This window comes from Dermacentor albipictus, chromosome 7, assembly GCF_038994185.2.
Source record: "Dermacentor albipictus isolate Rhodes 1998 colony chromosome 7, USDA_Dalb.pri_finalv2, whole genome shotgun sequence".
Lineage (NCBI taxonomy): Eukaryota > Metazoa > Arthropoda > Arachnida > Ixodida > Ixodidae > Dermacentor > Dermacentor albipictus.
In genome coordinates, this window is record NC_091827.1 from 31,599,101 (window position 1) to 31,627,063 (window position 27,963).

Here is a 27,963-nt window from a genome sequence, read left to right on the forward strand (position 1 = left end):
CCAATAGACCTACAGAGTGTTACGAATGTAAGCGGCAATTCCGCGACGAATCTGGGCCTCAAGTTGAGCACCGATAATTCGGGAACTATGATCTTTAATGAAGATAAAATTCAACAGGAAGTCATGCGGTGTATCAATCACTATAAATAACTGGGTGTATAAACATAAGAAGGAAAGACCTACTCAAGCATCCACCAAGGTAATGTAAAAATAGAAGGACAGCGAAGTTCAGCAATAATGAAACACAGAGCACTTTGGAGCTACAATGAATTGGAGGTGGTGCGAAGAATCTGGAAAAGTGTTATGGCTCCAGCGCTAACGCTCGCAAATGCAGTTCTGTGCTATAAATAAGAAATCTTAATTACCGGCGTTAGAGATTAACCAGAGTGCGGCGGGCCAACTGGCCTTGGGGGGCCCACGGGAAAACTGCAAATAAGTCAGTGCAAGCTGACGTGTGCTGGGCTTCTTTTGAAGTCAGAAATGCGCAGAGCGAGATTAGTTTTCAAGAAAGACTAAGGAACATGGAGGAAATGAAATGGCCAGACCAAGAGCACAAATATCTGTACCTCAAAAGTGTGGACATGGGATGAAAGAAGAGGTCAAGAAAGCTGGCAACCACTTACACTGTAATTAAACGTTTAAACAAACGTGCAGGAGTCATAAAATGAAAGTGAGAAAAAGAAGAGGTGGTAAATTGGATACAAAGTATGGAAACATAAATGACCAAGGAGATTTACAAAAAATATCATAAGCCATTCAACTCTGTGAAGGTGGTTGACCAGCGAAGCTGTTTAGCACACGACACGGAGGTGACATATAATTTTGAACAAAGGTGTGAACTCATTTATTGTCTTGATGGGTGGTTATTGGGACGAAAGGCACGCACACTCATTTATTGCCTTGGTCAGTGGTAATTATTTCACTCGCAACTGCAATCACATTCATTGATAATGCCAGATGTAAGTACCTACGCCGCTCGGCGGTCAGTTCGACCGTATCAGTGCAGCATCGAAAGGGACATTTCTCCAACACGGAGAGCCTGAGCCGCTACCATTTTGGTACCGACACATCCAGATTGAAATCACCGACAACGACAACAGGGGTAGCGTCATCGCAGCTAATTCAAGCAAAGTGAGCAGCCATGAACCTTACGGGACTGTGAGCCATTGCGTTTTTTTTTTACTTGCTTGCTTATGGTGGTATGAGCCGTTGCTCACAGGGGTATGAGCCATTGGTGATGACAGTTTTCGACATGCTGTTCTGTATGTTGTACGCGTGATTAGAAAGAATTTAGGCACTGTTCGCTTCCCTTTGCCGAGTGCTTGTAGCCTTCGCCTTACGAGGCTATGAGCCATTACATTTTTTTGCTTGCTTAGGGGGGTACGAGTGCTTACGGGGGTATGAGCCACTGATAACGGTAGTCTTTATTCATAAAGAAAGAAATTGCATGGAACCCTAGCCATATACAGCTTCAATGTAGAACGGCAAGAAAGGAGAAAGCAGGGAAGATCTGTATAATAACACAAAGGGAAATGATTCGCTAACTGAGGTTCGAACTTGATGCACAAGGACCAGAACATACCGGAGCAAATATGCGCCACAGAGAGGAAACATGTATTTGCTGCACAAGAAGCCGGAAAACGATAAAGCACATCACAATGGAATGCCAAGATAACAGCCAAGTGGCAGCCGTAGGGAGTGTACAACTTGCAGAAGCGTTGGGATGAAAAAAGATGGAAGTATTAACTAGTCAGCAGTTGAGATAGGCAGGAGAAGGCTAGGGTACTGGTGGAAGAATGGCAACGAAGAGGATGATAGGGCTGGAGTGATTGCAAGTATAGGTAACAGTACGGTGTAGTGATAGAGCTTTAAAATACGAAAGATCGAGATCAGATAGGCAAAAGACTAGGTTGTGATATACGCAGTAAAACCTGATTAAATGAAGAAGGCTAGGTGGCTGTTTATCCCCACCCTGTTTCAAAGGGTATGCCAATAAACATAATCACCATCCCTGTCTAGTTTTGTGCTCTTTTGGCTTGCGCGCTGAAATCGAGTAGGAGCAGAGCTAATGCTTCGCACGAAAACCCGTGCTAACGCTGAGTAAATTGGCTTTTCTCAATTCATACATGGCTGCGCTAAAGTGATGTCTACTGAAAGACGATGCAAATTAATTTTAAGACAGAGCACTTGAAGAACGACGTATACCTGAAGGTGCGAAAAACGCTTCCAAGATAACGGTTCGTGATAAAGATCGTTCACTTGAGCACAGCCGCATGAGTGCGTGAGCGAGGCTGTATGTCGTAACAAGGCCGTAGTCGTAATGGCTCCCTTCGATGCAGCACCTCGATATCCCCCATTGTGAGTGACTGACTGCCACGACTGTGACGCAACCCCTCTAGTGACCGGGAGGCCGTGCAAGCTACGTCATTGAGGCTCACGGGAATGTTCTTGCCGAGGCACTTCGAGTGCAAGAAACAAACGCGCAGAAGAAGCAGACGCGTTCTGACCCGCGTTTCTTGCGCGTCTGTTAATCAAGCAGACGTGCAGAAGACACGGAGTCGAACGCATCTGCAGCTTCTGCTCAGGTTCCTCGCAAGGACCACGACTGCGACCTTTAATGATGTAGTTTATTTAGATGATTTAGAGGGACATACATACAGCTGCTGCGTGCCGTTCTGCGAACCTAGTTCGAAAAATTCACAATTTTCCGTTCACAATTTGCCGTCCAAAAAAAAAGAAACCCTTCGAGATGCGTGTCTGCTGAACATCCCCCCAGAAGGCGACGCTAAGGGCAGCTAGTGGCAGCCAAGCTCCCATTGCGCCGTCTCCCCACTTACAGTTTACAGGAAGTGACTAGCGAATCGGAATGACGCGGGAGAACCTGTTACGGAATGTGATGTCGTCCCGGCTTCTAATGCACCCGGCTCACAAGCAACCACGCGTTCCCATAAAGCGCAGAAGGGTTTTTCGTAGCTGGTCTGACGCCTGCATATACCCATCGAGCCCCGCTCTGCATGCAAGCCCGTAGCACAACAGCTTCTTCGTTATGCTTAATGGCCTACAGAAAGTCCACAGCACAGAGCACGGGACAGTGCTACACTTACAAATGGTACGCGGTCAGGAAAAGTTGTTTGAAGTTAGAAGTGTGACGCTGGTTTTCTTAAAATGGCAGCCACACCATGCCACACATCGCCACGTTTCTGCTGTTAAAAAAACATGAAGCAGGTCCCACATACTGTGGGAAACGATGTTATGAGAAGCACTTTGCTGCTAGCTGTCTACATAACCAGCGTCGTTTGACATTACAAATAGCGTTACCAGGTGGAAAGACTTGTTTGTATTGTAAGATATGGAGCTGTTTCCTGCGATTACTTCGAGTTCCCCAGACCACATCGGATGGCAGCACAGCTAATTGAGGAATGCAGAAGCAGGAAGCGCATTCCAGAGAAGCGGCCGAGCAAACAAGTTTAAGGCAACAAGTTTACGTGCCAACAAGTTCGTGCGCCGCCGGGATTAGCAGGTGGGCATCCGACAATGAAGCAGGTGCAGCCCTCCCCTTCTCCTCGTTCGAAGTGCATTGCCAGTCTGCGAGGCAAGACCGCAGCAAGCCGCCAGGTGTGACACCACGACACGGGCGCCTACCATTGGCTGAAAGTGGCGTCATCGGAGTGGACTCTCCCATTGGTCAAACATGACGTGACTTGCAGTGCTCGAAGGGTTTATAAGAAGCCTTCCAGAGAGACCTGAGGATTCTGGGACATTCCCTGATTCCCTGATTCACCTCTCTCGAACTTCTTGCCGCGGGCCGCAGCGTCCGAGTTGCTGCCGGCCCGTAATGACTGTACGTCTGGTACTTGTCGCTCACCTCCTTGTAAATAATGTAGAATAAAATCCTCCCAAGTTTGTGGTTTTCATCCCGAAGTCCCGTCCTTCAACCCCTACAGTATGTGTCTGACGCGAGCGCGTTGGTGTAACGACAGCAGCTAGACGATAATGACGAAAGTCGTGTGACAACGAGGGCATGGCTTGTACTCTACGGCCGTTCGACGCATGCTCGCCTCTTTTGTTTTTATTGGCGCCAGCACGCCTTACGACATGAACTAGCGCCAATTTACCGCATTTCGATTGTTGGGTTCCGCTACTGGACGAGCGTGTGCGAGAGAAACCCGGATTGGGACGCCATTGGCGACCACGTGTTATACAATAGCGCATGCGCCTATGGCGATGTGAAATGTGCTGTATGTTAACAGGACGTGCCGGGGGAATGCGGGTGAATCTCGGAGGCGGTGCAGTTTAACACGGCGTCGACGAACGTGAGCCCTCACGAGAAAAAGAACACGGCAAACCGGAACGAGACGGAGGCAAGAAACGTCTCGAAGACGGATTCGCGCACGAGAGCACTATACGTGCGATTGTGGCCTTGCGGATGGACAGTGAGAGTAGCGACCTGTTGGCTTTGTTTGTTGGTCATCTTGAAACGAGCGTGCTGTAGCGTGTACAGGGAACATGTACCGCGACAAGCCACAAAGGAGCAGATACAGATGCATCGCTTACAGGCACGTGCTAGCTAGCGGTCATAGCCCACGGGCTGCTGTACGCGAAGCAGAGGTTCGCTGTGGCTTTTTTAGCTCGCCCGCTCATTCGCCTCGGGCAGGCGAGGGAGAAGACGCGCATTCTCGGCCAGCCCTCTCCTAAAACCCTGTTTTGTCGGGCAACCGAAAGGCAAGCGGGTTGCGGGTGAGGGGCTGAAGGAAGGAGGATGGGACACTGCCGCTCGCTCTCTGGTTCGTCACACATCTCGCTGGCCGCCCGGTGGTGGCTGCAGCCCTAGCTGCAACCCATCGAGCGTTCCGTCGGACGCTGTGGGAGGGAGCGCGAAAAAGTGTTGGTCCGCACGGTAGGTCTGCACCGCTGCCACGAAGGTATTCCGAGAAGGGGCTGAGGGAAAGGGCATGTGCTCTCAGGCAACCGAGTAACACGGATTGGTGGCACAGATGTGGGAAGCGGTAGGAGGAGGGGGGGGGGGGGCGAACTGTCACCTCGCTCGCCCATTCTTTCATTGGCTCGGGCTATTCACTCACATCGACAATCGTCGTTGACGGTTCCCGCGTAATTTTTACTGACAGAGGTCCGAAGTGTGGCGACACAGGGAATACCTACCTACCGCGAAGTGCCTCTCTGCCTTCCTCCCTTCCTTCTCTCTGGAATCAGGAAAATAACGGTACACTGTAAACGTCCGCGCTCTTATTCATGCATTTGTAACCGCCAACACATTGAGTCTTGTAGCAATAATTGTCGTTCACTGCCTGAGTAGTCATTCGAACGCCTGAATAGACGAAATTAGTGGCCGTCAGCCATCCAGCGAATGGCGGCTCGGTTCGTTGCCAGCCCGATGGGCCCGATAACAAGCATCACTGACAGTGCTTCGCAAAAGAGATGGTCTGCACCCGGCTCCGGGAGCAATAGCGCTCACAGCGAGCAGCTTCAGTAAAGATCGAGCGGCCGTGTTTATGCACATGATTAGAAAAAAAATATTTCAACAAGAGACGATACGAACACTGAGTCACAATCACTGCACAATTCCACCAGGTAGACAACATATAGAAAGTGCGAAACGTTGTACACACGGCACGCTCTCAAATAAGTGTCAGAGTCCTCACTCACTACATGTAACCACATAGACCCACGGAAAGGCACACAGTTACACATAAACTAATTGTCACGCGTACAAAATGATGTTCGATATACACAGGGTACACAATGGCTATGGACAACGATGATGCGACAGAAGCCTGAAAACACCGACTTAGAATAAATAGGAGAACGCAATTTGCTGACCAATAATCTAGATCACTCAAGCGGAACGGACCTGTGGCACTGGGGACGAAGAAAGTGTTAATTCATATCAGAATTCTCGCTATGCAGAAAATTATCCTGTAGTTTAAAATAAAGCGTAAAGTCTCTGCGTGCGCCAATCCGTAAACCTAATTTTTAGCTCGAGTGATTTGCATTTGCAAACAAGCTCTTCGGCATCCGACAAAAGAAAGCTGAAGCTCGTCAACGCACGAGAACGGAGAAATCCCTTTTCTCGGCAGTGAATTTTACGATATATGTTGCATTCAAATGGAAAACTTATAATAACTGTAGGAATTAGATCTTCAATTGTTATGCCTTAAATTTCGCATAGAAATTCCTGAAAATTGAGAAATCAAAGAAAAAAAGCTCGCTTATCAAATTACGCCTCCGTAAGCCAGCAATAAATGGGTTATCGCAATTCTACGAACTCCACCTAATGATACGCCTAAAGCGGACAAAACTAACGTATCATACATCGCCCTGTAGTTTATCACTGATTTACAAGGAGGATGTTTGCGGCACCCTCGTAAAGAGTGTAGCAATTTCACGTAAACTGTAAACATTTATCGAGAGGGTCTGCTTTAAATGCTATAACAGCCGCAGTTTACAGAACTGCGATATCTGTTTTGGGCGCAGGGTTATGCATTTTTAAACTTCGTATTTGTTTTCTTCCTTTTTCTAACTTCGTTTTTTTTATTTCCGTAATTTTCATAAGACATCCGAGGTACCTGTTAAACCTGCTGATTTGATGGAAGCGTTAGAATTTACGTTCATCTCTCAAATTGCAACAAACTGCACTCAAGTCGGTCCACCTGTTGCCTCGTGAGAACATCTATACGTTTATACGTTTTACATGTATTTAAATAGAGGAATCGTAGTTGACCCCTCGGGATAAAGCTTAGTTTTAAAGTGGTAACATTCCTTGGTTTTCTCGTGGAATTTCACAATCGTTCGTCTTCTTACCAATAAAGGTCTTTCTCACCAATAAAGGTCTTTCTCACCAATCAAGGTCTTTCTCACCAATCAAGGTCTTTCTCGCCACACAAGGTCTTTCTCACCAATTAAGGTCTTTCTTACCAATCAAGGTCTTTCTCACCACTCGAGGTTTTTCTCACCAATCAAGGCCTTTCTCACCAATCAAGGGCGGGTCGGAGGGCGAGCCTTTCATTTGCGAAGGACGGGCTTAATTAGCACAGATCGCGCTCCACAGTTTCTTCGCCACCACAGGCATTGCACTGCGCGATATCGCTTATTGTAATCAATAACGAGTATCCATACGTTAACGATATAACACCCAGGCGCAAGTGACCAGTTGATGCTGAGATAACGGGCTGGGCACGCTTACCGCTTAGCTCTAATGTCTCATGCTACGAGGCGTGTGAGTGCTATTGCGTTCCACGGCATCCACGATCGCTTCACATTGGAAAGCGCAGCGAAAACCTGAACTCACGATCGGCCCATTAAATCGCCAGAGCAACATGGTCTCTGGGATCGGTCCGGTTTTTTCATTCAATCAGACAGCCGTCCAGGAAAAGTTTGGGGAAGAGACAAACGAAGCTTTGCCTTTTTTCCTGTGATCATCCGGGTATGTTGCAAGTGGTGCCGTGAAAAGCTCCGGTCTCTTTGCGCCCACTAATTCTGAGACTAATGTAATCACAGCAGCAACAGGTTTTTTCACTCTGGAGTTGTATTTAAGACATTGCTGGCTTTTCAAAAGAATGGCGAAAGAAAGAGAGATGGAAATCAGAACGGGCATACAGGCAGGTTAACCAGAATGAGACCCTCATTTTGTTATACGCTACACCATGGGGCCGGTAAACAGTGATAAATTGGTTATCTATCGCGTGTTTCTGTCTGAATAGTGGGCCTGAGACAAAATGATACATTTTTCAATCCAATTCAGCTTTATAACTGCATATGAATATCAATCTTGACGCTGTAATCACCAATCCTAGTAATAATTAACAACCTTGCTAACAAATTTCAGAATATTTAGCTTTGGTGGACATCTCGCATTTCAATGCCGAACTTCACATACCATCGTCCTTGATTCATTCACCAACGTTGCTGAGACGCCGGTGATATTCTGCACTTGTTATAAGATCAATCAATCAATCAATCAATCAATCAATCAATCAATCAATCAATCAATAATTTTCTTGATGGAATTGTTGTGCCTATAGCGTTCATTTCTAGGGGAATGGACTCAAATATATTGTATGGGAAAATGAATCGAAACGTCAACAGGCGCAGCAATGCCGTAACAAATTGCAAGAGCATGCAGACCGGACTTAGACAGCCAAGCAAGGTGAGGACAGCACTGTGATAGTAAACACTAATAATGGCACGGTGTTAAAATGGAGCAGCGTGCAGGTTTGGGAGAGTTGATTATTGTTACTGCCTAACAAGTACACAGCATGTGGAACATAATCATAACAAAGGACTTAATCCTTGAGCGAGCTAACTGACACGATAGTCGCGGCTTTCTTCTTTTTTAATGCGGTTTAGCGTGTCGAAGCTGTACAAGCATGAATGACGCGATATCGACGACTTATAAAAATAAATTCTGGGGTTTTACGTGCCAAAATCACGATACGAGCATCGCTATAGTGGAGGATTCCGGATTAACTCTGTCCAGCTGAGATCCTTACGCATGCACCGACACCCGCCACGGTTGCTTATTGGCTATGGTGTTAGGCTGCTAAGCACGAGGCCGCGGGATCAAATCCCAGCCACTGTGGCCGAATTTCGATGAGGGTGAAATGCAAAAGCAGCCATGTACTTATATTTAGGTGCACGTTACAGAACCCCAGGTGGTCCAAACTTCCAGGGTCCCTCACTATGGCGTGCCTCATGATCAGATTGTGGCATTGGCACGCAAAGTCCTATAATTTAATTAACATGCATCGAATGCCTGGTGAGCTAGATTTCTTTTCTTTTTTGCATTCGGCCCTCATTGGATTTTGGCCACCGTGGCCAGCTTTGCACCTTCGAAGCGCCATAGCCACCAAGCTACCACGGTGGGTAATAGTAAAAAGAACGCTATCAGATAAAGAAACCGAGTAAAAACGATTGGGAAATATAAATACTTATTCACGTCTACGCGAGGGAAAAGCAAGATGGAAAGGCCGAATTATTGCGCTGAGAAAAGCTTTTCTTTTCTTTCTAACCATCGGCCAGCCTCCCCGTGTAGCCACTACGAAGCCACAATGTAACCACTGTAGCCACTATGTAGTGGCGTAAAAAACACCCACGCTACCTTAGGCTCACGATGCAGGCCTGTTCACGAAAGGGGCAGTTCTAAAGTATCCGTTTCGTTTAGACGAACGCAGCCGACATACAGAAGAGACCGTGTTTCAAAGATTCAACATTCTTGCACGGGTAACGAAGGCTTGACAACGTGCACCCACAACTGCTTGCGTAAAAGTTGTGCGTTACTATGACATGACCACGGTTTCGCCACCGTCTCTGTCCTAGTTTAGGTCTACAGTCTGCACCACGTTGGCTGTAGCAATGGTCCGGGGAATTAGGCAAGCGCACAGCTTCGCTGTATGTGTGCCCGGGGATCACGCAACGCTATTATTATGGCTGGCTTAGGTCACGTGTCGCCTTTCGCAACAGTACGTGCATCGCACACAACCCGCGGTCTCATCGTACGGCGACTTTTACAGAGTGTTCGCAGACAGTCGAGCCCGTACTCGCTGATTATCGCCGCTATTACAGTATGCGCGGCAGACTCCCTCTGCGTTAGCGCTAATTGACAACACGCCGTTGAGTGAAAAAATTGCTACCGGGACTCTGGCCGGAAGTCGTATCACCGAAACGATCTGTAGTCCTTATCGAGCCGCATCATACTGCATATACTCGTCATCCAATTTCATACCCAACCCTGCTCTTCCGTTATATGTGAACAGAGTACATAGCAGGTTAGAGGACTGCACTCAGGCCTGGCTTTCTGAATTGGTTCTAATATACTGCCCCCTCCCCCTCTCCCTCCATCCCTCCCTTCCTCCCTCCCTCCCTCTCTCCCTCGCGCTCTCGCTTCCTCCCTCTTTATTATGGCTACGCTCAAACAAACTGTTTCAGGCAGGACGCTCAGAAAGACAAGAGCGCGGAAAGTGTGAGGAACCATTCCCCTCTTTATTTGTTGATTTGAAGACCACAAGAAGAAAGAAAAAGAACACAATTTGAGTAGTGTGAAATGCTGCTGGTGACAAAAAAAAGAATAAAGAACAGAAAAGAGAAAAGAAAAGCTGTGTCGCGGTGCAAGAAAAGCGCGCGTTTAAAGTCCCCGAGAAATGTTCGCGGAGCTGGGGAATATTTCTTGCCCGATCGGGCTCTCTCCTGCGCTGACCCAGTACGACAGAAAAATAAAGAGAGAAAAAAAAACAGGTAATCTTATTTGGCGATGAGCGGCTCACGCAAGTGCCAACAGCGTTACGTATACACAAAGATAACGAGTAAAATACCGGCAGCAAAGTCTTATGCATATTCAGCGGACGGAATAGTCACCAATAGGCAAAACGGCTGCGTGCCAGCGACGACCCACATTCCCGCACGATAACAAAAACAAAGAAAGCGATCGGAAAAAAGAGAAAAACGAGGAATTCCCCTGAGAGCCATAGCTCACTATTCCCGTGTCAAGCCGAAGCCGGGTCTCAGAAGCGGCGTGTGACACCATTGAAAGGAAAACAATTATAATAAAGAGCAGGAAGAGAAGGGAAACAAACGCGAGAAAGAGGCTCCAGGTAAACAAAAGAGACCCAGCTGACTTCACATGGGATCGAAAATAATTGTTGCAGTTTTTGTTATCCTACATATCCATGTTTTCGTGCTACGCAAGCTAGAACAGCACATGCTGAGTGCCAGTGAACGTTATAAGAAAGGAGCACACGTTGGAGCACTTGAAACACAACTGAAAGATTAGTAAGACGCAACTGGAAGATTGGTGGAAGAAAAGTAGGGAAAAGACAAAAAAACGGAGACGTTCAAAAGCAAAATTCTCAATAGGGGATCAGAAAACTTGGTTGTGGGAGTTCATAGTGTTTTTTTCGTCTCATTTTTAACATAGGTAGGACATTAGGCAGTATAATAGCAAGAGCTTGGTGGCGTAACCTAGCGCCCCGATCAATCCATCCATCCCTCCGTCCGTCCGTCGGTCCGTCCGTCCGTCCGTCCGTCCGTCCGTCCGTCCGTCCGTCCCTCCGTCCATCCATCCATCCATCCATCCATCCATCCGTCCGTCCGTCCGTCCGTCCGTCCGTCCGTCCGTACGTCCGTCCATCCGTCCATCCATCCATCCATCCGTCCGTCCGTCCGTCCGTCCGTCCGTCCGTCCGTCCGTCCGTCCGTCCGTCCGTCCGTCCATCCATCCATCCATCCATCCATCCATCCATCCATCCGTCCGTCCGTCCGTCCGTCCATCCATGAGGAAAGAAACAAAATAGGCAATCGCCCTTTGCGCCTACAATCAGCTCGCCGGAGTAGGTGAGCTCGAGCTTCGAACTTTCAGTACTATGAGCCGCCGGAAGATTGCATTGCTGACACGCGTAACAACGAAGCCTACGGAACTTTCCGTGAGTTTTAGTGAAGCAGACGCGCCCTCCTTTGTTTTTTTCCGTGCCACGTTCAAGAAGACGACGAAGACACGTGCCGTAATTTGCGTGAGAGCCTGTGTTGCTCGCTGACAGCTCGCAGCTCACACGCCCAACATGCAATTTTCAAGCTCACGCACCGCACTGCAAACACAGCTTGACTCGCTAACGTGACGTGCTTCGCGAAAGACCCAGACCCAAAATCTTTATCTCCTTTTCGGAGGCCAAGGGCAGCGGGAGCTTCGCGGAGGCGGTCACCATGGAAACGAAGATACGTGAAACATAAGTCTTAGTGCTCCTTCGCGAAAAAGCAGCACCTGAGTTCCAGCACGCATTCGCCAACACAGCCGGTCTGGCCGGAACCTCTCCTAAGTTTTTCATCCCCCATGGGGCCTACAAGAGGAGGAGGAGGAAAAGAAGGAAGGAAATGTAGGGAGGTCATGGGATCCACAATTCAGTAGGCATGAGAATAGGAGAACGAGAATTGAAATAATTAGACTGAAAAGGAGAACACCATGAAAGGAGGACGCAAGTAATGAATGAATGAATGAATGAATGAAGAGAGGAGGAAGGGAAAGAGGATTATGGATGGAGGAATGAGTGAACGAATTAAGGAAGAAAGGCATGAATGGGGAAAAGAAGAGGAATGAATGAATGAATGATGGAAGGAAGGAAGGAAGGAAGGAAGGAAGGAAGGAAGGAAGGAAGGAAGGAAGGAAGGAAGGAAGGAAGGAAGGAAGGAGGGAAAGACTGAAGGAAGCGAACCACTCAATTGTTGACCGACTCTCCATTGTGACTACGTGGCAGGCCAAGTTTGAGACTCGTCGTCAGGAACATCATTCCAAGTGCATTGAAGAAGAAGAAGAAGAAGAAGAAGAAGAAGAAGAAGAAGAAGAAGAAGAAGAAGAAGAAAAAGAAGAATTGTCGAACTTGCCGGAGGTCATAGCGGAGGAGAAGTTGGCTTTAGGCACGGGTGGAGCTCCCTCCACGGTACCGCTCTGGTATTCAAGTCTCCCACTGGGAGGCACTCGAAAGGACAAGTAACACGCTTCTTGCATTTGGCGAAGAACGCGCGCGCGAGCCACCACCTTCATCGAGTGAGGTAAAGCACCGCGTGCGAACGAAACGCTCGCACGCCCAAGCGCGGGATCGAACGAGAGAGAACTGCGCGACGGCTGGCTTCGAGTGGCCTCCGTTTCCACGGCGTTGTAGGTACAGCGTTACACCAGCAGCAGAGCGGCCGCCGAGGGCGACTCCCGAGTTGTTCCAGATGACGCTAGAGTGATGAGCGTTGTTTCGTGCCACAACCCACGTTCCCGCACATTGCCTCCATACAACGCGGGCAGTCGATCGATCACCTCACGCGACAAAGCTAGCGATGGGACGTCATTTCTAGAGCTCCGCATTGCCGCCCAAACAAATAACGAAAAAGTGAAAAGCAATTAGAAAAATAGACTGACAAAGGCAAGTCCTACTCCCCTAGCAGCTCACAATAAAAATAAAATAAAAAAATTTGTGATGATGACGTACCTTCATTTAAGGGGGCAAAACTATCGGTGTGTCCATGTTTCCTTTTACCGCTTTTCAGCAATTTTTGAAAAAAATAAAAGCATGAAACGGCGCAAATCCGAAATACATGCCCGACAGTCACTTGAGCTAAATTGGTAAGGCGTCAAGGTAAAAACTTGCTGAACATGTCAACGAGATACTTACCCCACGGCCGGTCTTCATACATATGACGCCTGCGGGATCTTTTGTCGGATGCTTGCGCATTTCCTGAAAAAGCAGAGAATGATAACGAAGAGCAGCATGAGCGCACAGGAGTTACGCTGTTGGTCTGTGTTTTGCAGAAACAAGCAGAGCTCAACGCCAAGCACAGGGAACCATTAAACCTAGTGAATAGATGTGATGACCGCATCAAATCGCATACGCGTATCCGAGGGCGTATGAGCCACTTATCTGTGTGTTTTACCCAAGTGTGCCTATTCTCACACGGCACTTGGCGTAGCATGCCATGTCGTCAGCCAGGCAAGCACCTCAAGAGAGATATAGATGAAGAGGAAAGACAGGGAGGTTAACTAGATATTAGTCTCCGGTTTGCTACCCTACAATGGGGTTGGGAGATAGGGGTTAGAAAGAGGACAGAGTAGAAACAACATCTGAAAGATTCCATAAATGCCAGCACCCCTGTCCGTTACCTCATCCCCTAAAATCTTCCAAATTCCTATAAAAAAAGAAGTTCATTCCTAGCAATTAGGCACAGAAACCGGTGCACTAAGGGAGAAATTGACGTCGGCATCGCTTGATACTCGCTGCCCACGCTGATAAAAATTTGCTAGGTGGTCAAGTGTGAGCCTCTCTTTCCACAAACTTGGCCGCTTCGCGACCGTCCACTTTTCCCTCTGTCAACCGCCGCATTCCTCTAGGCACAATGAAACCCGAATTATTTTGCCCGCCCGCCCAGTCACCACACATAACAAATACTCAATACAAAATAAGACCCCAGGAATATGACTCACTTAAATTTTTCATGACGACAAGTTTCTTGCTATGGCGAAATTGAACATAGTCGAAGGAAAATGTGCTCAAGAGGGACTGAGAAACACAATTTATTTAGGCCATAGACTTGATATTTTGATGGGAGCTAAGGAAATACAAGATTGCCAACACATCAAACGACTAAGCCTGAGCGGTACCATGAACTGTGCTTCTAGACTTAAAAATATATTACAGTGATTATGCGTCTTCAAACCAGGAGCAACGTTGTAACGTCTACACGTTGATGGTGCATTTGATTACCTTTCTGTGTTTCTGCAACATCTTCGACGGAACCTTAACATTCTGTTGCACCGAAAGCACTATTGCTGTTGTCAAACTATTAATAAAATAAAAATAAAATGAGACTACAAAAGAAAAAGAAATGATCTATACAGACATCCAAGAAGATCAACATAATTCCCTAGAATTAGAAATATTACGGTTGAAAGAGCGATCATGATCGATGGGGAGGTAATTAAACGAGCAAGGACCAACAACAAAAAGCAGTCATGCAATAGTAGTTAGCTTGTTGGTAATCGCTACCTTTCAGACCGTTTTGATAAATACCAGACGTTGTACCAACGTTCCCTGGTCTTTAGACGTGAATTAATTAAAACTTGTTTGCATGGAGTTACCCATTCAACCATTTGGAAAATTATGCAGATTAAACACTCATGTGGGAGTCCATGTGAAGGGAAGTTTTAGTGAAGTGGCTAAATAAGTGCAATACAAATAACGGGGTTGCATAATATTTTGTTTACTTTCATCCTATACAACGTGAAGCTTCACGCAATGTTTATGTTTTTTCACCGCAAAGGTCGCAGCTTCTATATCCCTCGTGTCACACTGGCACATCACAAGGTTTATTTGGGGTCAGGGCTAGAGCACTGCACAGGCCATGTTTTCAGGCCCGGGCCCGGCCTGAGCCCGACTCGGTTGTTTGAAACCTGGCTCGTACCCGGCCCGGGACCGAAAGATTCGGGCCCGGCTCGACCTGACTCGGCCCGGTTCAGCGCGTTAGTCCTTGGGCGTAAGCGAGGCATGGTTCAATTCTCGGTAATGGTTAAGGCACTACTGCGACACAGGACATTTTCTAGAGATAGTTTTGACTGGGTCCCGCGTTGTTGCTGACAAATGAACAGGCAAAATGGAAAGAAAGATTATCTATTCAACCCATTACACTCGTACGTTAACGTGCGATATGATAGCCTGTGCTACATTTGCCAGATAGTTTCGCCGTCCTCCAGCGCGCCCAATGTTGGAGCTCACGTGATCAAAAGATAGCTAGAGCGGAAGGGGGGGGGGAGAGGGGGCGAAGCAAAGTGTGCGGACAAGCTTCCACTTAACCTGACGGCCTCTCCCTCTCTTGAAGCATGGCACGCGGTGCTGCACAGTTGTATCCTGGACATCCAACTCCAGGCCACAGAACGAGCTGAAGAGGTCGCCATCAAACATTTATTGACGGCCATCTGCCCCGCCTGAAGAAACAAGTCCTAATCATCCCACCTAACAATGAGGAAATAAAGTTTCTCCTACCTATAGTAGGCAGTTTTCAAAAGTCACCAATAGCATAACTGGCCTATTACGGGCCTCAGAAGAGGTCGCCATCAAAAATTTACTGACGGCCATCTGCTCCGCCTGAAGAAACCAGTCCTAATCATCCCACCTAACAATGAGGAAATAAAGTTTCTCCTACCTATAGTGGGCAGTTTTCAAAAGTCACCAATAGCATAACCGGCCTATTACGGGCCTCATGGAGACCCGGGCCTATAAGGGGCCTGAGCGAGGCCCGGGCCCTACCCGTGCTCGAAGCTGCTTGGGCCGAGTCCGCCCTGAGCCCACAACACAGATAGCTTACCCGACCCGAGCAAGGCCGGCAGGCCGGGCCGGGCCCGGATTTTCCGGCCTACCCGGGCCCGTGCAGTGCTATAGTCGGGGCTCCCTGCACCTAATATTTCATGCGATTTCATGCGACCTCATGCGTTATATGCATTGTTCTAAACGTTCTATTCATATAGGTTCCTAGAATGCTTCGGTCCATTCTTTGAAGTTTGACTAAAGTTAGCTCGGATATCCCGGATATATCCTGAATTATACCCGACGAGGAAATGACGATTACCATATCCCAAGGAAAAGGCAAAAAAAAGGTCGCTTAAAGAAAAAAAATAGAAAGAAAGAAACACACACTTGACTGATGGATTATGCTGCCTAGAAAGTAAAAATTGTAGCACTATTAAGAAAGTAAACGAATTTATCGCCAGACAAGCACTTTTAAGATGTAAATAAAACCACCGTTATTAGGCAAGCACCCCGAATAAAATGTCTTGTTGTATTAAGGATAATAAGGACGGGTTTCAAAGCAGGTGAGTGCCTTTATGGGTGTGTAAAAACGGACTTCCTTATATAGACTTCCTTATAAACACCCTGAATAAATGGGGAAGTTGAATGCAGAAATACTCATTTAATACCCTCATAGGCGTTATGTTATCTCTGTACGGCTTTGGACATGCTTTGTGTCATCGAGCGTGCTTCAAATGATAGCCCCCCCCCCCCCCCCCCCCACCCCACCCCACCTCTTAACCACCTAGCGCAGCAAAATGTTTGGTGTTGTGAAAAGTGAACGGAACACAAAAAGAGATCCATGAGCCAGGTGTGAAGCGACAAAGGAGGAATGACCGAAAAAGAAGAAAGAAAAACAGGGGCCTCAAGTTAACCATAGGCACTGGCGACGATAGCAGCCAGAAAAAAATCAATAAAGAAACGTTAGAGGTAAAGACGCTGACTGGGAGCCAAGAGTCCTTGAGAAGAGTAATCGGATGACAGGAAAGTAGAGCCATGAGTCAATGGCGGTCTGTTCAACCCGGTCACAAGAGCAGGAAAACACAAAAACCCTGCAATGAAAGCAATCAAAAGCGAAGGCGTTTAAAATAGCGAACGAGAAAAGGGAGCAGTGGCTACCAGAAGAAGCAAGGCCGTGCGACGGCAAAATGCGGAAGCCAAAGCAAAAGCTCAAGCCGAATTGACGGCTCCTTGCTCGGGATCGGCTCTAAAAAAGTTGAGCGCCCACGCGATGACTACGCTGGAACGTTCGGCGAGTAAAATATAAGTAGCCGATGAGTCTGACCCGCAGATCAGATTTCGACGATCCATGAACGCGGTCGCCGCAGTCATTGTCCCGAGTGTTACCTGTTTTGCTGGGCGCGGGTTCACCCAATATTAGACAGTCGCTTTAGCATATGCAAAGGAGGGTGAAGGCTAAAGCCTGAGCACTCAAGAGACATTCATTAAGTTACTTGACATTCTCATTGGAATGCGTTGTCGCTTCTTATTACTTGCTTTCTCCCACCAAATGTCGCGGGTACCAGTGCCTTAATTGACGCTACCTTAATTAAATGTGCCTTAATTAACCATGCCTCGAGTGTACTTGAATATAAAGTCCGCATCCCGCCTCGCTCCAGCACTGTCGTTTCCGTCGGCACCGAAACACCCGCAGGACGTAGAAGGCTGTCATCGAGGGCGACCAATGTCTACTGCTCGACCGTGAAATTTGCGTCGCAAGAGGGATCGCTCGACTGCACAGTATGATGACAACGATATGACGACAACGGACAACGGTATCATGATGACTGTGTGAAGGCGACGGCGTGATGATGATGATGGCAAATTAAAAGTCGGATGTCGAAGTTTGAATGACGACGAGGGAACGGCCGCGACGTCATCGCAACAACGACATGACAACGAATGCGCAACGACGACTGTTTGACGACACAATCCGGACGATGGCATGACAACGGTATGAGCACAACGGGAAGACGATGAGCGCATGACCACAATGACCTGGCAAAGACTATCACGCAGCCTGTACTACAACGATTGCGGTGCGATGACAGCATGACGAGAGTCGGATGAAAAAGCTGCAATGACGGCCCCGCAAGGTCCCCGACGGCATCACGACAGCGAACACATGCTTAGTGGTCCAAGCTGAAGAGAACTTGGATCGCTGGGTCGGCACGAAAAGCGTGACGCTTACGGAATGACGAGAGCTACATCACGAAGCTGGAATGATGACGATGGAATGACTTCTACGGAACGACTTCGACGGCGTCATGACCATGCGCTGATAACTAGTGTACCACGCTGTTAGACAACTTAGGCCAATGCCGCCGCCGTGGTTGCTTAGTGGCTACGGCGCTGCGCTGTTAAGCACGAGGTCGCTGGGTCAAATCCGAAGTCGCTGGATGAAATCAAATTTCGCTCCCATTTTCATGGAAGCGAAATTGGAAAAATGCAAAAAAAAATATGTTTAACGTGCACTATGTGCACATTAAAGAACCCCAGATGGTCGAAATTAAACCGGAGTCCCCACTACGACGTGACTCATAATGAAATTGTGGTTTTGGCACGACAGACCCCAGAATTTAATTTGTAAACTTGGGCTACTATGTCTGCGCAAGAGGATAGATGGGTAGATAGAGAGGCTGAAAACACTTGATGTAGACAAAGAGTGCTATCGCATTTTAAAAAATTGTTTGGTACTATACAGGTTACGTGATACGTGTTTTCATCTCGCGATACATTGAGGCAAATAATTTTAGAACGAAATCACCGCACGAATTGTATGATGATGATAGCGAGTTCATTGTACCGCCGATTAAGGAGACCCCCGTCGCCGACACACAGGCCTAGGGGACGGGGGACGGGACCTCTGCGATTAGAAGCAGGTAAAATGGTCTTAACCCTTCGCGGCTTCTTCCGCCAGGCGGATGGCGTGTTGCTGTGGAGTAGGGTCCTCGCTCCGCAGCAGGGCTTTCCAGGCCTCCCAACAATTTATGTTTGCTTTAGCCCCTGGGGAGCTAGCGCATTCCCAGATCATGTGGTCGAGTGTCCCTCCTGCTCCACAGTGTTTGCACTTACATCGTTTTTCTATTTCATGTGTAACATGGTATGCCCAGACCGGGTTTACGAAGTTCCCAGCTTGCAGGCGCCGCCATGCGTCTGCCTACCTATTGTACAGTCTTTTATCCGGTGGTGGCACCAGTCTCCTGCGTAGCCGATAATTTTGGACAATCTCCGTATAATTTTCCAGACGCTCGTCAGTGTTCCAGCAGTCGGGCGGCTCCACAGCCACCCGGAAGTAGAGAGCTCGGGCTAACTCGTGGGCTGCCTCGTTGCCAGGAACGGACGTGTGTGCGGGGGTCCAAATTAGGTTAATTTTTCTGTTTAGCCTACTACTGGCCAGGATCCTTGCCGCTTCCGGCGAGATTCTACCCTTTCCAAAATTGGCAGAGGACCACTGCCGTCAGCACCTTCGCAGAGGGGGGTAGTATGGGAACGCTGGCATGATGAGTGGCATCGGAGCCAGCTGAACAAGAAAAGAAGATAACGACCAGAAAGAACAGAAAGAGAAAAGAGCGAGATAACAGAAAGAGAGCGAGAGCGAGTGGCAGAGCGAGAGAGCCAGCCAGACAGAGAAAGCCGGAGTATGATGAAGAAAGGAAACTAGAGAGACCGAATGAATGTTTCCCTTTCCGAGTGAGGCCATCCGACAAAACACTTGGTAGCTGGCACTCAAGCTTTCTTCGTGTACCTTCCTTTTTGTGTTCGTCTGATTCCTGTCTCGCGAAACAAGTACCAGCGCCGAATATTGAACCGACTAGGCTCCCAAGCGACCTACCGCGAAAACAGCCTAAAGAGCCAAAGAAAGCTATTCGCCTTGAAAAGAAGCCTAACTAATTCTAAACTAATGCGGCAGAACGCGCAACGAAGAAAGGCATACACGCGCGAGACATTGTTCTCGCTTTGCATTAATGCTGCAGAGGCCAACCGAGGAAAGTGCTATCGACCCCCCACTGAGTTCACGTTTCAAACCCACTTTCAACTTTACGCCACTGTATTTATCGCGAGTGGATCAACTAATGAATTATGCGGAAATCAGAATACTTATATGACCAGGGGCTTCTGAACGTACCAAAACAAATCAGAACTATTAACGTCTTAACTACACCTTTAGTTTGACGTCGCTGTAATCTCGCTAACGATAAACGAAGTCTGTGAATCAACTGTTGAATTCCGGGGAAATCAGAATACTTATGTATGGCTGGGTGCGTAGGACTGAAACGTACCAAAAATAAAACAAACGGTTCACGAGAGCAAAAGGTCGGATTTCTTCGCCCGAGAGGTGAAGCACCGATTGCAACAGCAAATTATAGGAAATATTCGGATAAAAAATATTACTTTTATCGGACGTATAAACTTGTAAACACGCGCTTACTAACTAAATTAACAAGCACACTGTCACGCGTACGCAAGAAACGATGAACGTTTGTCTCTCGATGACGGCGGAAACTCGCTGTCAGAAAGCGGTGGCGCGAGGAAGAGCGGCAGCAGCAGCGAGCGACTGTACCTTCGTGCTGCCTCTCGCTTCAACGCGAACCAACCGGCGAGAGCACAGCGCACACGAAGCTATCAGCACTCGGCGCACTCTGTCCCCATCGCAGATCTCTTTCAAGGCAAGGGGCCCGCTCGGTCACCCCGTAGGCAGCCTAGCGGTCATCGACGGCGCGCAAAAGAAAGTTTCTTGTCCTGTGCCTTGCATGAAACACGGCGCGCTTCCTCCTCGCCTTCCTTCCTAGCGCGCGCAAGATTGAGCCACCATCTTTTTTTCTTCTCTTATTGTTATTCTTCGTTTTGCATTCTTTAGTGTTCCTGAGCGTTTCGTGTTAATTCTGCCGCCTTCATTTATTTGTTACTGCAAGAAGATGTTCACTAATATTTATTGAATATGATGTTTACCTATGCACTGTAGTCTTTTTTATTACTATTGTTCTGTCCGTGTTTTGTTGCTGCCGGTTTTTATGTACGGGGGTGCGCCCCTCTGTCAAGCCAGTCATAGGCTTTTTGGGTGCACTCCTAACATCCATGATGTTGAAATAAAGGTATTTGTATTTGTATTTGTATCTTGGCTACACCGCCACATGGTTTCACTCGCAACCACCACGTACGGTGCGCGAGATCACGATGTTATCGCACTTGGACTTTACACAGAACATCACGGCGACGCCAACGGCGACGACGACGACAGAAATGAGCCTGGAGTGTAAATACAATTCCTATGGCAATAAATACCGAAGCCCCGCCTTCATATAGCGGATAGAGAGAAATCACTAGTGTTTGCGTTTTTTCTCTTTAATGTGGACCAACCCCTAATGAATCCTTGAGTGAGTTTGGAGGAAATTCGTAAGGTTGGAAACTGTCGTGTCGCGGGACTCTGGTCAAACAATAAATTGTTCAACGCCCAGAGGATGATAACATCAACTGATATGAAAATATTCCGGCAATAACGCACTTTTCGATAACATGTATCAACAGCCGAAATAGAAAAAAAATATTGCAGCCAAATGGCACATTCTGCACTTTCTGAAGTTAAGCACAAGCCGTGCAATGAAGCGAATCTGTAATACAATATTAATAAACACAGAAGGACATACGAAGTCATCAGACGTAGACACAATACACGTTTCAATAAAGAATGTGTTTTAAAGCAGTTGGAGCTGATTGCTGCCTTGTCGCGTTGGCGTGAACCAAGAAACTTTGCTTATTCTAAAAGGAAGTTAGTCGAGGCGATTCATTGTTGTCCTCGAATAAAAAATTAAAATTAAGTTATGCGGTTTTGAAGAAGTAAAACGAAGGACACCGACCAACATAGAAGTGCTAAAAAATGAAAAAATCTAAAAGACGTTTCGGCTTCGCTACGGAAGCCTTGTTCACAATGGGATGACGGAAGGTTCATGGAAGCTTATGTATGCTTTAGAACGTGACGTAAGCAGCGCGTGTATGGCGGGGGGAGGGTCCCCTCATTTCGATTAAGCGTGTGACGTGTTTTTTGTATCTCCAGTGACTCCAGATACAGACGCGATTTGTGGTTTCTTTCTTGGCCGATAATTCTCGAGCGATCCCAGTCGATATTGTGGCCCGTTGCATCCGCGTGCTCGGCAAGGGCATTCGACACTGTACGCTTCTTTTCGACATCTTTCTGATGCTGTCTCAGTCTCTGTTTGAAGTTGCCCGATTCACCGATGTATGCGTAGTCGCAATCTGCGCAGGGTATCTTATATACCACGCCGGGAAACGATTCTCTCGGAAGCCTGTCCTTACCGCCGACGAGTGCTTGCCTCAGCTTACATACGGGCACGTGCGCCACCTCAACGTCAAAACCGCGTAGAACGCGAGACAGGGTTTCGCTTATCCCTGGAACGTAAGGTATGGCAGCACGCTTTCTTGGTCGGGGATTGGTCTGACGTGCTGGATTGGACAGACGGCGCTCCACAGCAGTCAAAAAGGATGTGGGGTAGCCGCTTGCCGAGAGATCACCTCGCACGTGGTCCAAGTCAGTGGAACGGCTTTCTGCTGTGGTGCAAATGCGGTTCGTACGGTTGAGCAGTGAGGCAGCAACCGACCTTTTGTGAGCGTCTGGATGAACGGATTGAAAGTTCAGGTAGCGGCCAGTGTGTGTGTCCTTACGGTACACGCTGAACGAGAGCCGTCCATCGCGTCTGGTGACAAGTACATCTAAAAGAGGGAGTCTGTTGTCGACCTCTGTCTCAACTGTGAATTGGATGGCCTTTTCTTGACGGTTTAGGTGCGCAGTGAACGAATCCAAAGCGCTGCGCCGAATCAGACAGAAGCAGTCGTCCACATAGCGCAGAAAAACTTTTGGCCTAGGGCTGAAGGACGCGAGAGCACGCCTTTCCAAACATTCCATCATAAGATTGGCAGCGGTAACAGAGACGGATGCACCCATTGCCGTACCGTGGACTTGCCTGTAGAAGACCTTGTCGAAACAGAAGTACGTGTTTCCAAGGCAAAAACAGAGGAGCCTCTTGAGGTCGGGAACGTCAATGGGCGACCTGTTGAACGCCAACCTGTTGGTCCGCCAACCGTTGGAACGCCAACCTGTTGGTCGCCCATTGGCATGAACGCCAATGGGCGACCGCTTCGTAGCTCCCGAGCGCAAGTCTTTGTATTTCAAGCTTCTCTGTCATAACGGTGCTGCACCTGCACTTTATGGCCTGCCTAAGGTTCATAAGCCTAACGTCCCCCTACGTCCAATCGTCGACTACACTCGCTCCCCTCTCTACAAATTGTCCGCATACCTGCACCAGCTTCTGGCTCGTCGGGAAGAGCTCCACGCACGTGAGCAACTCCTGTGACTTTATTGAAAAAGTTCGTGACGTGTCTCTAGACGACGACGAGGTGATGCTTTCGTTCGACGTGGTATCACTGTTTACCTCAATTCCGACTGACTTGGCTGTGGATGCATGCACCTCTGCTCTAGAATCTGACAGGACCTTGCCAGACAGGTCGCCCATTGACGTTCCCGACCTCAAGAGGCTCCTTTGTTTTTGCCTTGGAAACACGTACTTCTGTTTCGACAAGGTCTTCTACAGGCAAGTCCACGGTACGGCAATGGGTGCATCCGTCTCTGTTACCGCTGCCAATCTTACGATGGAATGTTTGGAAAGGCGTGCTCTCGCGTCCTTCAGCCCTAGGCCAAAAGTTTTTCTGCGCTATGTGGACGACTGCTTCTGTCTGATTCGGCGCAGCGCTTTGGATTCGTTCACTGCGCACCTAAACAGTCAAGAAAAGGCCATCCAATTCACTGTTGAGACAGAGGTCGACAACAGACTCCCTTTTTTAGATGTACTTGTCACCAGACGCGATGGACGGCTCTCGTTCAGCGTGTACCGTAAGGACACACACACTGGCCGCTACCTGAACTATATATATATATAATTTCAGGTGCAGCGGTGGCGTAGAGGTAGAACACCCGCCTCGCGTGCAAGAGGTCCGTGGTTCGAATCCCGGTGCCGGCAATTTTCCACCGGATAAAAAAAAAAAAAAATCCGCGTGTTGATAAAATTGCATAAACAGGCCTGGAGTGTGGCCTGATCCCGGTGAACAGAACCGGTAACGCACTCCCTCACCAGAGCAGGATTGGCCACAACCTCCTATATGAACAACACAATCAAACCCCGGCCCTCAGTCCCCAGCAGCTGCGAAGCAACTGACCACGGCGGCGGTCTGACCTGCGACGCAGCAGAGGGTGCTAAGAATCACGGGCTCCGGACAGGCCGCCATTGGAATATGAACCTGGCAACGTTTAACGCTAGAACGTTATCCAGTGAGGCGAGTCTAGCAGTGCTATAGGAGGAATTAGAGGGCAGTAAATGGGATATAATAGGGCTCAGTGAAGTTAGGAGGCCAAAAGAAGCATATACAGTGCTAAAAAGCGGGCACGTCCTGTGGACCGGGGCTTAGCAGAGGGAAGGGAACTAGGCGTTGGATTCCTGATTAATAAGAATATAGCTGGTAACATACAGGAATTCTATAGCATTAACGAGAGGGTGGCAGGTCTTGTTGTGAAACTTAATAAGAGGTACAAAATGAAGATTGTACAGGTCTACATCCAGTCATGATGACCAGGAAGTCGAAAGCTTCCATGAAGATGTGGAATCGGCGATGCGTAGAGTGAAAACTAAATACACCATACTAATGGGTGACTTTAATGCCAAGGTAGGCAAAAAGCAGGCTGGAGACAAGGCAGTGGGGGAATATGGCATAGGCACTAGGAATATCAGGGGGGAGTTATTAGTAGAGTTTGCGGAACAGAATAATATGAGGATAATGAATACCTTCTTCCGCAAGCGGGATAGCCGAAAGTGGACGTGGAGGGGCCCGAACGGCGAGACTAGAAATGAAATAGACTTCATACTCTGCGATAGCCAGGCATCATACAAGATGTGGACGTGCTCGGCAAGGTGCGCTGCAGTGACCACAGGATGGTAAGAACTCGAATTAGCCTAGACCTGAGAAGGGAGCGGAAGAAACTCGTACATAAGAAGCCGATCAATGAGTTAGCGGTAAGAGGGAAAATAGAGGAATTCCAGATCAAGCTTCAGAACAGGTATTCGGCTTTAACTCAGGAAGAGGACCTTAGTGTTGAAGCAATGAACGACAATCTTGTAGACATCATTAAGGAGTGTGCAATGGAGGTCGGTGGTAACTCCGTTAGGCAGGATACCAGTAAACTATCGCAGGAGACGAAAGATCTGATCAAGAAACGCCAATGTATGAAAGCCTCTATCCCTACAGCTAGAATAGAACTGGCAGAACTTTCGAAGTTAATCAACAAGCGTAAGACAGCTGACATAAGGAAGTATAATATGGATAGAACTGAACATGCGCTCAGGAACGGAGGAAGCCTAAAAACAGTGAAGAAGCTAGAAATTGGCAAGAATCAGATGTATGCGTTAAGAGACAAAGGCGGCAATATCATTACTAATATGGATGAGATAGTACAAGTGGCTGAGGAGTTCTATAGAGATTTATACAGTACCAGTGCCACCCACGACGATAATGGAAGAGACAATACTCTAGAGGAATTCGAAATCCCACAGGTAACGCCGAAAGAAGTAAAGAAAGCCTTGGGAGATATGCAAAGGGGGAAGGCAGCTGGGAAGGATCAGGTAACAGCAGATTTATTAAAAGATGGTGGGCAGATTGTTCTAGAGAAACTGGCCACCCTGTATACGCAATGCCTCATAACGTCGAGCGTACCGAAATCTTGGAAAAACGCTAACATAATCCTAATCCATAAGAAAGGGGACGCCAAAGACTTGAAAAATTATAGACCGATCAGCTTACTGTCCGTTGCCTACAAACTATTTACTAAGGTAATCGCAAATAGAATCAGGAACACTTTAGACTTCTGTCAAGCAAAGAACCAGGCAGGATTCCGTAAAGGCTACTCAACAATAGATCATATTCACACTATTAATCAGGTGATAGAGAAATGTGCGGAATATAACCAGCCCTTATATATAGCTTTCATTGATTACGAGAAAGCATTTGATTCTGTCGAAACCTCAGCAGTCATGGAAGCATTACGGAATCAGGGTGTAGACGAGCCATATGTAAAAATACTGAAAAATACCTATAGCGGCTCCACAGCCACCGTAGTCCTTCATAAAGAAAGCAACAAAATCCCAATAAAGAAAGGCGTCAGGCAGGGAGATACGATCTCTCCAATGCTATTCACAGCGTGTTTACAGGAGGTATTCAGAGACCTGGATTGGGAAGAAATGGGGATAAAAGTTAATGGAGAATACCTTAGTAACTTGCGATTCGCTGATGATATTGCCTTGCTTAGTAACTCAGGGGACCAACTGCAATGCATGCTCACTGACCTGGAGAGGCAAAGCAGAAGAGTGGGTCTAAAAATTAATCGGCAGAAAACTAAAGTAATGTTTAACACACTCGGAAGAGAACAGCAGTTCACAAGAGGCAGCGAGGCACTGGAAGTCGTAAGGGAATACATCTACTTAGGGCAGGTAGTGACTGCGGATCCGGATCATGAGACAGAAATAATCAGAAGAATAAGAATGGGCTGGGGTGCGTTTGGCAGGCATTCTCAGATCATGAACAACAGGTTGCCATTATCCCTCAAGAGATAAGTGTATAATAGCTGTGTCTTACCAGTACTCACTTACGGGGCAGAAACCTGGAGGCTTACGAAAAGGGTTCTACTCAAATTGAGGACGACGCAACGAGCTATGGAAAGAAGAATGATAGGTGTAACGTTAAGGGATAAGAGCAGATTGGGTGAGGGAACAAACGCGAGTTAATGACATCTTAGTTGAAATCAAGAAAAAGAAATGGGCATGGGCAGGACATGTAATGAGGAGGGAGGATAACCGATGGTCATTAAGGGTTACGGACTGGATTCCAAGGGAAGGGAAGCGTAGCAGGGGACGGCAGAAAGTTAGGTGGGCGGATGAGATTAAGAAATTTGCAGGGACGGCATGGCCACAATTAGTACATGACCGGGGTTGTTGGAGAAATATGGGAGAGGCCTTTGCCCTGCAGTGGGCGTAACCAGGCTGATGATGATATAATTTCAGCGGGAAGACGAGAAGAGGAACCATGCAGAACGTTCGCCCGTACATTAGTTGAAGCTCTACAGAAACAAAGTTAAAGGAATTCTTAGAACTCCGAGACCCAACGTAATACGTTTCTTCACTAAAGATTACCTAATTTGGAAGTGCGCTTCCAAATTAGGTAATCCCCACATCGCACACTTCCCAAACCAGTAGTGATACTCGTAATCATTCAAACGTGGAACGTACGTGCTTGCACATGATTGTTACGCGTAGTTTCATGGTGGGCGCAACGTTTATATATAACATCCCATGAAAGGCCCGATAGGAGTATATATGAAGTGGTTATGAAAGCGCCTGCGCTTCCACAAGCTAGGAAACGATCTTGCGCGAAAGTTTACCTTACAGTCGAGTTCAACACAATACCGGGTTAAGCAACCTCTAATTCACCCAGACACATACAAAGAACCATTCCACGACGCAACAAGCAACATCCCCACCATACTACTTATAATCTATCCACGGAGTTCGCCGTAATCCTCAGCGCTCTCTTAGATCTATCTACTGAGCCGAGAATTCCTTCTCAGACGCACTCCCCGTAATTCGCCAAACACTAACCACACACGTTAACCCTGGTTAGAGCAAAGCGTAAAAGAATACTTCACAATATCAGTATCTCATGGCCAGACAAACTGCTTAAATGCGAGAGCGAAAGCTTAAATGCACCGTATAACTAAGCAAACATCGCATAAAGCAATAACGGGCTTCTTTGCATTGCAGTAACGACGAACAGACAAAGCACGCTTTACAGGAGAGCTGGTCCATTTCTTAGAATTCGCGCCGGCAAGTTTGGGTACAGCCAGGCTAAGCAGTGGCAGCGACTAAACGAATTGAGAGGCCAGCGATGGCCCACGAAAGAAAGTTTCTGGCCACATTCATGTTAGGTGTAAGAAGAAATTCGGAATTTCTTGCAACTCCTATTCCTAAGAAAATGCACTCGTCCTGGAGCCAAACTCAATATGAGAAACGGCAAAATGCAC